Below are 14,109 nucleotides of genomic sequence, written 5' to 3'. Positions count from 1 at the left end.
TAGACCAAGTAAATAGGTGAAAATATGTATAGTATGTTTTATATAAATAATATAAAATAAAATGAATAACTTACAGAGAGGAAAGGAGAAATTTATGACCCAATATACAGCCTTTAACTGACAACACAGCACAGCTTGGCGTATCAACAACTCTTCGACCACAAATGATGACGAGTCACGTGTAAACACTTCCCAATCAACATATACAAATATGACGCATACAATCCAGAAGTGGGAGGGGTTTCTGTTAACTTGAACCAATCACGGGATACTTTATTGTTGTTACGAATGCAAGGTCGTCTGTGATTGATGCTACTACGTGCATTTTTATGAAAGCAGCTGTTTTTCCCCCTCATTCCTTGCCGATTGCGACAATAATTACGAAAAAAATAAAAAAATTCCTGCTGAAAAACGCTGAAACCACAATGAAGTCGTAAATTCGTATGAAATTGTTCTCGGAGTGACAAGTTTCGTTTTAATGATTTCAGAGAAATAAAATGTAGCCTCGCATTCAGAGGCGGATTGAGGGCCCGGGCACAGAAGAAAATATTACCCTCCCCCCCCCCCTCCTAAATTACGAAGAAGTGTGAAGTTGGGGTTTTAGCGGGACCCTTCAGAAGATGGGGTGAGAAAACACCCCCCCCTACAGAAGGGGGTGTTGAGCCCCCTTTGCGCGTGCTGCTAAATCCGCCTCTGCTCGCGTTCGTGCACCGCAGTCAGGCTCAGGGCCATGGGCGGAGATACGGGGGGGGGGGCCCAGCGTTAAAGGTGTAGTCGACTGATCTAATGTATATGTGTGTATATGAGCTGATCTCATTATCATCGTGCCCCCCCCCCAGCAATAATGACCTTGCCCCCCCCAGACTTCCAAGTCAATCTCCGCCTATGCTCAGGGCCTGTTTCTTGCAAGGGCAAACGGGGCTCGTGCTCGGGTCCCACAAATAAACAGGACCCCAAAAGTGGCTGCTTTTATAGAAAGGGCCTCCAAAAATTCATATTTGCTCGATCAGACTCCGAGCATAAGAAGATGGACGGGCCCTGACCACAGTGCTTTTTCTTTTCCAACCACACTTACCTGAGGGTAGGGTCGCAACTAGATGCTTGGTCAGCCAGGGCAAATACGCATTTTTGCGCCCCTATATGTTGAAAAAATGTAAATGAATTCGTTGCCCTCTGTTACCCAGCGACCGGGGCACTGAAGCCCCATCTGCAGATCCCAAAAGTGGTGCAGTGGTAAGATGCTCGTGATGTACTATGATGGTTGCCGTCAAGTACGCAGGTTCGATCCTGGGGAAGAGCATCAAAATAAAGTTTTTTCCCCCTACCGAGCCTGAGGCGACCACATTTCCAATCCAACTCGTTTGGTATTACTAACCATTGGCGTACACAAGGGAAGGGGGTTGTGATTCTAACCACCTCCCCCCCCCCCCCCTGAGCCAAGATTATAGTGTTACTTTGCAGGAAAAAAGTAAAAGCCCCCCCCCCTATTTATCAGAAGGAAAAAAATCTGAAAACCCCCCGAGAAAATTCTGCGTACGCCTATGCTACTAACCAGCGCCGTCTTAACGCGTGGGTCCACCCGGGCACGGCTCGGGGGCCTCAAGAGAAAAAGAAGCCCCACAAAAATTAGATCTGGTTGACATTTCCTAGAATTCACCAGGTGGGGACTCAAATCACTTGGCCAGGAGGGTCCCACATGATGCTCTTAAGACGGTCCTGCTATTAACCACGCATGCACCTCGTCCATATTTCTTTGCGGAACCTCTAACGAATTGGTACATGTTGGAGTGTGAATTGGTACATGAACGTGTTGTGAACCTAACGTGAAGTTGGTTTCTGGGTAATGTTTTTGTTATATTGCTGTCATCTCTGTTTTTCGAACTAAATATTTATAATCTAGGTACTCTATAGAATATAACTTACATAGTATAATCGTACAGGAGATCGTGGTCTACGTACATACTCACTGGATGCAAGGATACTTATAACCCACATTCTCTTGCCTTATGGGAAAGGAGTGTATATGGATCAAGGCTATCTGAATAGTGTCATAGGTTCCTATGTAAAGAGATGTTGCGAAGACACATTGCAGAGCTGAGTTGTTGCCGTTGTGTGGTCGTATGGGCGTTACGAGGAACCGGATCATTAACCCGTTGACGGATTGTAGAAGAAACTGCGAACGGTACTGCTTCTCTGCATCTAGGAGACATTTCCAAGGGCTAGATTCCAGCAGGTGGCGCAGTGGTGGTCAGCTGGAGGCTAGAATTGGTTTTTGTGGTTTCCCAAACTTCGAGGAGTGTGAATGTGAGCCGATCCGCTACTTCCTATGTAGGAGGTAATGGCCTATCTTCCTGCTAAAAATTCTCGCCAGAGAGATCAACAGACAGTAATCGTATATGAAAATTTACTTACATACGGCCGCTGGCATGAGCTTAGATTATGGCGCGAGCGCGTGTGTGTTTTCACCTGCGTAGCTAAAGAGACGAAGAAAAAGATGCCCGCCCCCACTACAGAAAATCTAATGCCACATAGGTACTGGAACCTGGGAGGCTGAGCAAAACCTCCTGGATACTGTCTAGGAGGCTTTGGGCTGAGCACGCCCCCCCCCCCCCCAATAATTAATGCATACACAATGCAACACACACACACCCTCCCCAACATGCGTACGGGCTCGAGCTATGTAGGCCTATATATATGGGATGACTGACAACTTTCAGAGTCCCCCCCCCCTCCCCTCGTGTTTTTCTCATGTCGCGTCGCTAATGCACACTCCTACGTACGGGCTCATCATTTGGAATTGGGATTAGTGACTGAATGCATGAAACTGCTTCATCAAAATTATCTGTAGAGGAGAGCAAAATGCTTTTTCACAGGATTATAAATGGGCGTTATTCACTCTCTTCCAAATATAATTACCCGTAGAAATAATTGATTAGTTTTTCTTAAATATGAAGCATTCTTGAAAATTACGTATTGTTTTTTTAGACAAAATCTACGTTTTTTTATAATAAGATGCACTGTCCAATATGTACTACAGAACAAGGAAGTAGTCTAGTTTTCCTCTTAGGTAGGTTCTTTTTCCTTCTAAACTGAATTTTTTCCCCTTCTACGACATTGTTTTTTTTTCTTTTTAACGAATAAGAAAAAGATACGGAACATTTAACACGCTTAATTTGTGAACACAAAAAGCACTTTAATTATTATAACTATTCTCTACGTAAATGAAAGTTTGACTTGAAATCCGAGTAACGATAAGGTACACTTCTTCCTGCAGCGGTTTTCCTTCGCATGCTATTTATTAATTTTAAAGTTTAAACAACTCGCACGTTCTAAATACTATCGTCATAATCGATGTAAATTTTTTTGCCGTACAAAAGTATATAACACAGGTCAGCATTTCTCAAACTGTCGTTCGTGAATAGTTTAGAAAACTGAGCTCTAATTGAATTTAAAAAAAATTTCCACCAATATAATTTTGTAGTGTAACACGTTGAAATAATGATGATAATGATTGTTGGACCGTACATTTCAATCCCGGGATTTGCCACAACCACCTCCTCAGGAAATAAATTAAAAACATGGGATAATGAAAATGCAAGTATTGATGGTATATGAATAAAATGTTAAATGCCAAAATGATAAATTATGTTGCCCAGAATATAAAGAGTTGGAATTCTCTATACGCTTTTCCGTTCCGATATTTTTGTACAGAGAGAAATGCGTGTAAATATTAATTGGAGTAGAGAAATTGTGCGCTGGGACCTCTGCTGCCATCTATTAAATAAGAACAAAACTGTTTGTTATAATTTTCAAAGTAAAATTGACTGTTGGTTATATACCGGTTTGTAGCTTGAAAATAAATAGTAAATGGTATGATGTTATATATTATTTATATTTTTAACCTGCATACCGATGCAAATCTTATGCACCGTAGTACCGGTTGCCGCAAAATCATTTTCTGTTAAACACAAAAACACAGTAACCGATATTATGGTGCATAAGATTTAGGCATACATCGGTATGCAGGTTGAAAATAAACAATATGTAGTATCATAACATACAAACTATTCCTTTTCATGCTGCACATCGGTTTAAGACCAGCAATAAATTTTGCTAGAAAAATTTTGCAGTTTGTTTGTTTTTGTTTCATAGATGGCAGTAAGAATCCCAGTGCAAATTAATTTTGTGCTGTGTATCGAAAATGCCTGCGTATAAATCAAGTGATCTATATTATATGATGAAAAACATTTACACCAGTGTGCATCATGAAAATGGAAAATATATTGTCATACCGTATGCACTATTAATTTTCATGTTGCACACCGGTTTAAAACCAACACCTTATTTTATTTAAATTTGACTAGACTTACAACAAATAGTTTTGTTTTTATTTGATAGGTGGCAGCAGGGCTCAAAGCTCAACGATGTTTATTACATGATAAAATATATTAAGTTAGGAGGTTAAGAAATTTTCCTTCTATTATTGTTTTTTTCGCAAATCCTTTCTCCCGTTTATGTGAGTCAGCAAAATTTTTCACTCAATTTCACCGGTCCGCAAGTGGAAAAAACTGTTGAAGAACGCTGCTCTAGGACACGCTTTTGATCATTCACTGACCTGATCAATTGCATTTCGCATTTTAGGTAACTCTTCTGGTAACACATATGCTTTCAAACTCTCTAAATCACTCGTTTCGTCACTCACTGACCTGGTCCCTCACTCTCTAGGCAGAGGCGGATTTATGGTTTTATCGCCTAAGGGTCATGCGAAGTTTGACATTTCATTTCATACCGTAACCCCTTCTCCCATTTTTTACTAATTTTCCTTGATCACCCATTTCTCAAATTTGAGCTAGAGTGCGTGCAAGCATATGAATAACCAAAAGAATGAACTAGAGCATGTATAGACGTGTAAATGATCAAAAGAGTGACCTATAAAGCAAGGAACCATGTCAATGAGTGACCAAAAGAGTGATCTAGAGCGTGTGCAAGCATATGAGTGACCAAAATAGTGTTCAAGTATGTGAGTGACCAAAACAGTGTGCAGGCATGTAAATGACTGAAAGAGCGACTTAGAGAGTGTGTGAGCATGGGAGTGAACAAAACAGTGACTCATATACACAGATGTACTTGCAGGGGGGGGGCAAGCGGGTTATATAGTCGTGGGTGACGAATTCGAGGAAAGAGTAGTCAAGAAGATTAGACTAGAATGGTAGAAGGGCGTCAAAATTCGTGTTTCCCACAGGCGGCAAAACCATAAATGCGCCTCTGACTATAACACTCATAATGATCACGATTATGTTTACTAATCATTGATAACCTAACAGAGTACCTTGTCTAAGAGAATGAATCGGAGATATATTTTTTTTCTGTTCAAAAAAAAATATTGAACTGTGACTTTTATCTTTTTAGGGATTCGTTTCCGGTGCTCCAAGAAGATGGTGACTCAATTTGATGCATCACTAGGACGATAAACCCGGAAGAAAGGATAGTGTGTGTGTGTGAATTGGCACAATCAGTGAAAGCCGATTCACTAACCGCGATTGATTCTGCTTATCTCAGTGTTTAAAGTCTGATACCACAATTTGAGAGCCGGCTTCTTTTGAGGGAGATTGCGTTAGACATTTTTTACTGTTTGGAAATCAGCTGGAATTCTCCGTAAAAGCAACAGCATGAGTTAACTTACTATAATTTATTATATTACATAGTTCCAGGTGTAACAGATTTTGGAACTGCGAAAATTACTCACAGATATCAAAAGATTTAGTCTTTGATTATTATTTTTCTCTTCATGTACAGTGGATCCCGGTTATAACGTTTTTGAAAAAATGTTGTAAGCAGGAAAACGTTTTAAGCTGGAAATCTTGATGATAATTTGTTAGGGTTAAGGTGACTAAAAGAAGACTTACTAAGCGGGAAAATGTTTCAAGTGGGAACATTATAAGTAGGATCAACTTTAACTGGTTTTCTTTCCCCAGACAATTGTATATTGTTTCGGGGGCAGGGGTTCCCAAATTTTTTTGTACCCGTGGAGCCTCAGACAAAGGTTGGTGGTACACCAGCGCGACGCAGCGCACAGTTTCAGAACTCCAGGTATATATATAGGGTGTGTCCCATAAATTCGTTAATAGTTTAAGAATTCATAAAAAAAACTGAAGGAATTGGCATGGTTGAATGCGATTTGCCAAAAACGTATTCTCACGAAAAGGGGATTAAGGAGTAGTTCAAATTTTTGAAATTTTTGTTCGACCTGATTGGACCTGAACTCTTGTTCCATCTCTTCTGTGTCCAAAACGTTCGTGAAGTTTCAGTCGGCGATTCGTAGCTGAGGTATAACAACTTCACCAATAGTACTTTATCCACCAATGTCAATATCGTAATGAAAACCTTATGTGAGTTTCGGTAGCAGGAAAATTCAAAAATGAGCTGTTAATCGTATGCCCTGCATTTTATATAACTCGGATTTGCATAATTGCATTGATTTCGTGCAGCGTCCTCAATGAACAAAAATTTGAACTAATTTTTTCTTTCTGTACCAAAAACATTCTTTTCGTCAGAATAACATTTTTGCAAACCGGGCTCAAATATACCGATTCAAACAGTTTTTACGAATTTTCAAATTATTTACGAATTTATGGGACACCGTGTATATGTATGTACTTATATATAAGGGTGTTTCACGAACAGTGTGCCAATAAAAAGTTGACTGTTCATTAAGAACAAAATGGGAAATTACTAGCGAAAAAGAGGAGAAATTTAGCCCCAAACTTGTAGATTTACTCGTGTGCAATGAGAATTTAAGTTGAGGGGGAAAGAATAAAAATTTTCATGCACCCTTCGAGTTGAAAAAAAAGACACTCGATGAAAATTTCTTTGCAGATTTCTGAAAAAAAATTTACTTTGTAAAATTTGTGAAATTCGCTGAGATATCGATGATTGAAATTATTGATTTTTTTTTTTTTGCCACTTTTCCCGATGATTCCCATAATTATTTTCGAATCCGTTTAAATCTGTTATTTTTTCCCCTTGAAAAATTTAAAGGGTTTAAATTAGCGATACTTTATCAAATTGTTCTTCCCGAGTTACAACGTAAATGTATGTCTATACAGTAAAGAGCAAATAAAATTTTACTAATTGAAATTATATTGTATTGTTCTGTACAAAAAAAAATCGTTTTACATTTCCTTCTGTTATCTCACTTAATACGGAATAAAACTCTCATAGATGAACTCTGCTCATTTTGCTGATAAATTTTATGGGGGTGGTCCGATCGATTGTTTATATCGCAGTTAAAAATTTTAGTTACATTGAATTGACTCGATCAATCCGATTATAATTTCCATGAAAAATTTGTCATCCAACTTCATTTGTTTGACGAAACCTATTAGATATCATATATATTATGTACAAATATACGTATTTGTACAGTATAACGTTTTGGATAAGTGGGCCATAATCAAAAATATTTGAATCAATATTCGATTATATTTTTTGGCACGTGCAAATGCGAGCCTATTCAACGGAAACTGATGACGTCAGTTTCAAATTTAGTTTCGCAAGAGTTTTAGGAGACGAGAAAATTTATTGTTTTTCACTGTGAACCGTATGGAGATCGAAAGTAGTTTCGAAATCAGTGACTACCTTGAGAGATAACTGATTTTCTAGAAACAAATAACATCCAAGTGAAAAAATTCCAGGAATTGACAAATATGTTAACCGCTTTGGTTTGCTTTAAGCGAGCACACCCACAGCCTTAATTTCTTAATCTATTCTTATATTAGTTTACATCTTGCGGACAGGTGTGTGAGAGAGAGAGAGAGAGAGCGCGAAATAAATAAAATATATATACAGGAACAAACCTCGTTAGTGCGTCACCCGGTTAACACGTCACTCGGCTTACCGGGTCACTTTTTGAAGTCCCAATTGCCCTCAGACAGGAACTGGCACAGCTATGGCTTACTCCGTTTAACGAGTCACTCCTCTTACTAAGTACATATTTTTGCTCTCCCAAGAGTGACTCATTAACGAGCTTTGACTGTACATGGGAGATGAACGCTTAAGTACCTTTGCTGCAAATTACTGGCGAACCGTTGATCTAAGAATCCCGGAAGCATATTTCAATTCGGAAAAAGTATCCAAATAATGTGCATGACCTCAGGTGCGTCTTTAAAATTCAAGGGGGTTGTATAGTTATCAAAATAAAAATACAAAACTTTTTATACGGACAGCCTGCCCTAAAAACCCAATTAGAAAGTTGTTGATCTGTCTCTCCTGAGAAGAAGAAAAAAAAATTTATGTGCAATATTCACTGAGATATTTGAATTTCAAAATGGCTGAAAATGAAGGGAAAAAAATCTTATAAATTCTACGCTTTCTACGCTTCATATGCTGTTCTATCCCTCATTTTCAGCGATTTTAGAATTAAAATATTTCAGCCAATATTGCATTTATGAACATGGATTTTATTTTTCTGTTGGGTCAAGGAGACAGGGTAACAACTTTCTAATTGGATTTTTGAGCACAGGGTGTCCGTCTAGAAAGGTGTCCGAAGGATGTCCGATTTTTTTGTTTTATTTTAATAAGTATACAACCCCTTGTAGTATAAATAACGTATTTGAGGTCTCTCTACACGTTATTTAGTTTTTTTTTCTAACTGAAAGTAGGATCAACGGTTCGAGAGTTATTTTCAGGATATAAAGGGACTTTCCTATGCACCCTGTATTTTTACGGCATAAACTAATATTATAAAGTTACGAAAAATATTCGATTAATCGATTAAAACTTTTTTATCGACCAGTTAAAAATTTATAATCGATTCTCAGTCGATTAAATTAAGTTTAATAAATTTTCATATTTTATTTCAACTGTAGTGTGAACCGTAGATTAGTGATTGCCATCCATTCTGACGCTTTTTGTGAAAAAACCCAGTAAATTTTACTCAAGTTTTCTAACAGTACAAATTGAAAATTATAAGTGGTGTCCTGTATGTGCTATTGCAGCCTTCATCTCATCAACTGTCCGTCGTAGATGTATAGTTTCAATTTAAGAAATGCACAAAGGGCGTTCAAAAAACTACCCCAGTTTCGAGAGTAAAAATACAGAGTATAACAAAATAAAAAAGTCCAACTTTTTAAACAGCTCCCCCCCCCCTCGTCCTTCAACTTCCAGTTAGAAAGTTGTTGCCCTGTATCTCCTGAGGCCAGCAAAAAAAATATGTTTCTGAGTGCCATATTCACCTAGATATTAGAATTCAAAACTTGGAGAGAAAAAAATTTAGAAAGAAAAGGACAGCATAAATGGGGGAAAGGAGCGTTGCCCGTTAGTTTTGGCTGTTATTTCATAAATTTTCTCCGATTTTTGAATTCATATACTTTAGGGCAGCGGTTCTCAACCTTTTATGACTCGCAGAGCCCTTTCAAGTAAACAAAATCTATGGCGGAGCCCCGTAGTCCAATTTTTCTAATTATTTATCAAAGTTACTGATTTATTTTTACTATTTAAAAATATTTACAATTATTTTTTTAAATTTTAGTTTTTTCTAATTTTCTTCGAGCGGCCGCGGAGAGTGCACAAGGAGCCTCAAGGGCTCCGCGGAGCACCGGTTGAGAACCGCTGCTTTAGGGGAATACTGCACTTATGGAAACATGGAATTTTTTCTGTTCGCCTTAGGGGATACAGGGCAACAACTTTCTAATTGGAAGTTAGAGGAAAAGAACACCGTATAAAAATTTAGATTTTTTTTTGTTTTGTGACACACTGTATTTTTACTCTCAAAACTGGTACAGGGTAATTTTTGAATGTCCTTTGAGCATTTTTTAAACATCATACCTCTGAGACGGATGGTTAATGAGATAAAGGCCGCATTAGCACTTATGACAGGGTGTCCTGTAAGTGACTAAATATATAAGGATATTTTATATTATATACCAATATATCAATGGAATTTTGATAGCTGTTATAGTTAATTTGAATACAGCTTAAATTCCTAAAATTTCACGATTTTGTCTAATATAAAAGATCTTCGATGATATTATACGGCCTATTCAAAAAATGAATGAACGCAGACTCTTATATGATTATAAGCTGATCAAGTAGAGGCAGAGAAAAAGTTTCCGAATGACGATTTAATGAGGTATCATAACTATAACAGCATTTTTTCTTGAGTTCCAGTGATGTCAGGCAAAACATGATCATTTTTCTCCCTTCAACTACTGTTTCATATTCGTAATGAGAAATTCCAGTCACATGTATGACACGAGTTTCGTTTGCTTTCTCTTTTTACTGTATTCTTTATTACACCAATTTTTTTTTTTTTACTCTCTTCATTTATTTTGCTTAATCAGCAGATTTTTTGCAACTGAAATTAACCCTTAAATGCATAGCTTTGCATGCATGCAAAGGGTTCTTTAAACGTTCATTACTGCAGCCAGTTTGAAAATTCAGGATCATCTTTACCACATTCTTTCCATTTCATATTTTGAATTTACGCTGGTACATTTCGTTTAATGACAACAACTCATCTTCGTTCGTTGGAGAGCACGTGCGGCTGTGATTTCGCTAATTTGTTAAAATGTTTTGTTTACATTTCTTTTACCTCAAAGTTTGCAATCAGATTTTTTTTTTTTGTTACTATTGTATGAATCACAAAGAAGGTACAGTGAGACCGTCCCAAATGCAGACACCCATAATTCTTTCTTTCTTTCAAGCCCAGCACAACTCCGATCCATCACCATGGGAAATTTACTACCGAGGGAGTCGTGCAGGAAGTGTGAGTGTGCGCACCTAGTCTGAGTGCGTATATAGTGTTGCGTCTGATTTTCAAAGCTGCCATCTATGTTTCAGAAGTGAAGTGTAATGATTGAATATTTGTACCATTGTGGGCCTGTTGCTCTCTGAAGAGAGACTTCTCAAAGGGGTGATCGGCTCGCATTCGCCCCTCGAAGTTGGGAACCACAGAAAACCAACTTCAGCCGACCACTACTGTGGTGACTGTGGGGGCCGAGTGGTCATAGTGGCGGACTCGCGTCGCGAAGTCCCGGGTTCAAACCCACCGTCGCCACAGTGGCGGTCGGCTGAAATTGGTTTTCTGTGGTTCCCAACTTCGAGGCGCAAATGCGAGCTGATCTCCCCGTTATAAAGTCTCGCTACAGAGAGCAACAGGCATACAAACAGTACAAATATTCAGTCACTACACATCACTCACTTCACTTCTGAGATATAGATGGCAGCACTGAAAAATCATACACAACACTAGATATGCACTCAGACTGTTAGGTACACACACTTACACTTCCGGCACAACTCACTAGGTAGTAAATTGCCTATAGCGATAGATCTGAGTTGTGCCAACACCTAGTAGAGAATTTTCAGTGGGTGTTGGTTATGCTCGGTTTGAAAAAAAAAAAAAAAGATGACGGTGGGGGTTCGAATGCGTATCCTCGTCACTATGACCACTCGACCACCACAGTGGCCCACCCATAATCCCGAAAAAATTCTGTCAAAATTTTTTTCCCCTCAACCCTTACTTAGATCCAGATTTGATCTAACTTAGATCAGACTTCAAGTCTTACTTAGACTTGAACGGTTTTGTTTACTTCACCAAAATTCCGTTTTGGCTTCTCTATTAACATTGAGCATTTTCTTTAGTTTTCGTACTATCTATTGTAGGTGTCCGAAGTGGTTTTCGTCCTTCTGGGAAAGTTGGAGGAATGATGGTACTCTTGCGTGTGTAAATGAATCTGATTAGTCAGAGATTTCAGCTTTTGATCAAAACAGCTTTTCTTTCTTCATTTATCCCCATTGTACAGTTTACCAGTTTTGTTTAGAACTTGTCCATCACTCTATTATTTTCTGTGATTATCTGAGTTAATTTCCATACATGAAAATGCCATATCATATTGCAGGTATAAGCTGCAAAAGGAAACATAATTCTTCAAATATATGTGGAAAAAATTGGACTTAGAAAGAGCTAGAACGCGGAACACCAGTAAGAATGAATGTTGTACGAAGAATATGTAACTAGAAAGTCTACCTTTCACGATTTTCAAAAAATAAAACTTTACGTTAAATTTTAGATTTGAGCAATGCTTATGCAATATACATTTAGTGAATGAATAAAGAGATCTTTTCACTAGTAACATTACGCAAGTCAGTAATTATGGTTTAAAATTAAATTATCTATTATTATATGCATATATATATATACATTGCTTTATTAATTTTCTTTTAAAGGAAAATATGAATCAAAATGCTCAAAGAGAATTGTTGTTTTAATAATCTATATAGTACGGACAATTCCCGGTTGTGGTGCCGCAGGGAGTTTCTCCCCTCTTAAGTTTAAAAAGAAGTACGATGGACATAGACAGTGGGAAAAATCGAGAGAGAAGCTATCCATACTTAGATAAGACAACCATAATCGTTTATATGGGCAGGGAATTATATATAATTAATTATTATTATTGTTTTGATTAAATATGCTTTTATATTGGGTTGCTGTATTCTGGTTATATCTGACATCTATATTTTTTATGGACATAATTCTTTCAGCATTCTCGTTGGGCAATTTGCCTGTTGTGGCCTTTGTATTTTTATAAATATAAAAACTTGGATCCATAATCCGGAATCACCAGGGTCCCGAGGAGTCCGAATTTGAGAGGTCCTAATATACTTATATGTGCGGCAAGCATAATATTACTTCAATATATTTATTTCATGTGTGATTTTGAAGTTTTGCACGTCTTTAATAAGGCTCTGTATAAGCAGTAAAATTTGAAATAAACATTTTAAATGATTTTTCCGGCTTTCAATATGTGTCATTAACTATGAAAATAATTGGTATAGTTTGAAAAAAAACGAGCATTTAAGGGTTAAACTTTAGCAAGACTTTATAAAATAAGGGTTGAGAAGGAAGCTATAGATAACCAAAGTTGAAAAGAGTTAAGAAATCAATGAAGCCCAAATAAACAGAGCGATTGTACATGTATGTAAAATCATTACAAAGCTTAGAAGTTCTTCATGCCGGTTCTTATAACTAAATACACTCTACCAATTAAAATGATCAAAAAAATCTGGAATATATATATGTGAATATTTGAATACCTGGAGGGTTTGGCCAAGCTGACGAAAGCCTGAAAAAGTCGCTGAGGATCGATCTTAGCTAGCGCCATTAAGAAATTTGATTCATTACAACAGTGAAATCGATAAGAAATGAGCGGTTTCAACACTGTGGGAAAAATTTATTCCAAGTTGCCTTACACCATGCGCGTAACAGCCGAAAGCTAGCACTTGAATTGTGACATTGAAAATAGCCGAACAATCGTGCCTTTAGCGATGAATACGCCGGCTCAAAAGGAAAAATAAGAAAAGAAAAAAAAGACTTCGGGAACAATACTTACCTACTGACATGACGTATATTTTATGTGACTTACGTAATCCAAAAATAAATTCACTGCCAGATGCATCATGGAATATTTTCAAGGATGTTATTTGATGATATAATATGCATGGATTTATGCATGCATGCGCAGTGCCAAAAAACAACATATTCTCTTCAGTGTGGAAAACAAAAAGCTTCCCTATAATTGTTTGATCGAAACAAACACACAAATCTGTTCATTGAAAAGCATTCAACCTATACGTTTATTCATATTTGATTCGGAGGTTCTTATTAATTGTTTTTCGAAGGAATAAATAAGCCCATATATAAAAAAAATTCTGGAATTATTTCTTTCCATAATTCTTAAAATTTTGAAATTATTTCTTTCATTAATTATTAAAAATTCTGGAATAAATTTTGCATAAATTCTGAAATTATATTTTACATAAATTCTGAAATTATATTTTACATAAATTCTGAAATTATATTTTACATAAATTCTGAAATTATATTTTACATATATTCTGAAATTATATTTTACATAAATTCTGAAATTATATTTTACATAAATTCTGAAATTATATTTTACATTTATGTAATTAATATTCGAAATAATAATTATTTCGTTCATTGACTCTTAAAAACTCTGAAATTATTGTTTTCATCAATGTTGAATTTTCATTGATTCTAAATTTCCTTAATTCTGAAATTACTTATTTCATCAGTTCTCAAAGATC

At 36.9% G+C, this 14,109-nt stretch overlaps 1 protein-coding gene across 4 annotated transcripts in view; it reads right to left on the bottom strand.

Moving 5' to 3' along the window:
- LOC149087354 (natural resistance-associated macrophage protein 2-like) overlaps positions 1-214 on the bottom strand; it is a 38,490-nt gene extending 38,276 nt beyond the window's left edge. For 2 of the 4 annotated variants that reach the window (XM_089231425.1, XM_089231422.1), the window contains exon 1: positions 75-214. The gene's annotated coding sequence lies outside the window, so the exon portion shown is untranslated. The remainder of the gene's footprint in view (positions 1-74) is intronic. The other 2 variants (XM_089231423.1, XM_089231426.1) reach the window with 2 other exon arrangements.
- Positions 215-14,109: the final 13,895 nt, after the last annotated feature.

Source organism: Pholcus phalangioides, unplaced genomic scaffold, assembly GCF_987345545.1.
Source record: "Pholcus phalangioides strain wild (caught in Gottingen) unplaced genomic scaffold, Ppha-v1.0 ptg000004l_1, whole genome shotgun sequence".
NCBI lineage: Eukaryota > Metazoa > Arthropoda > Arachnida > Araneae > Pholcidae > Pholcus > Pholcus phalangioides.
Note: the sequence above shows the minus strand (reverse complement) of the source record. Positions and strands in the feature narration are given on the sequence as shown.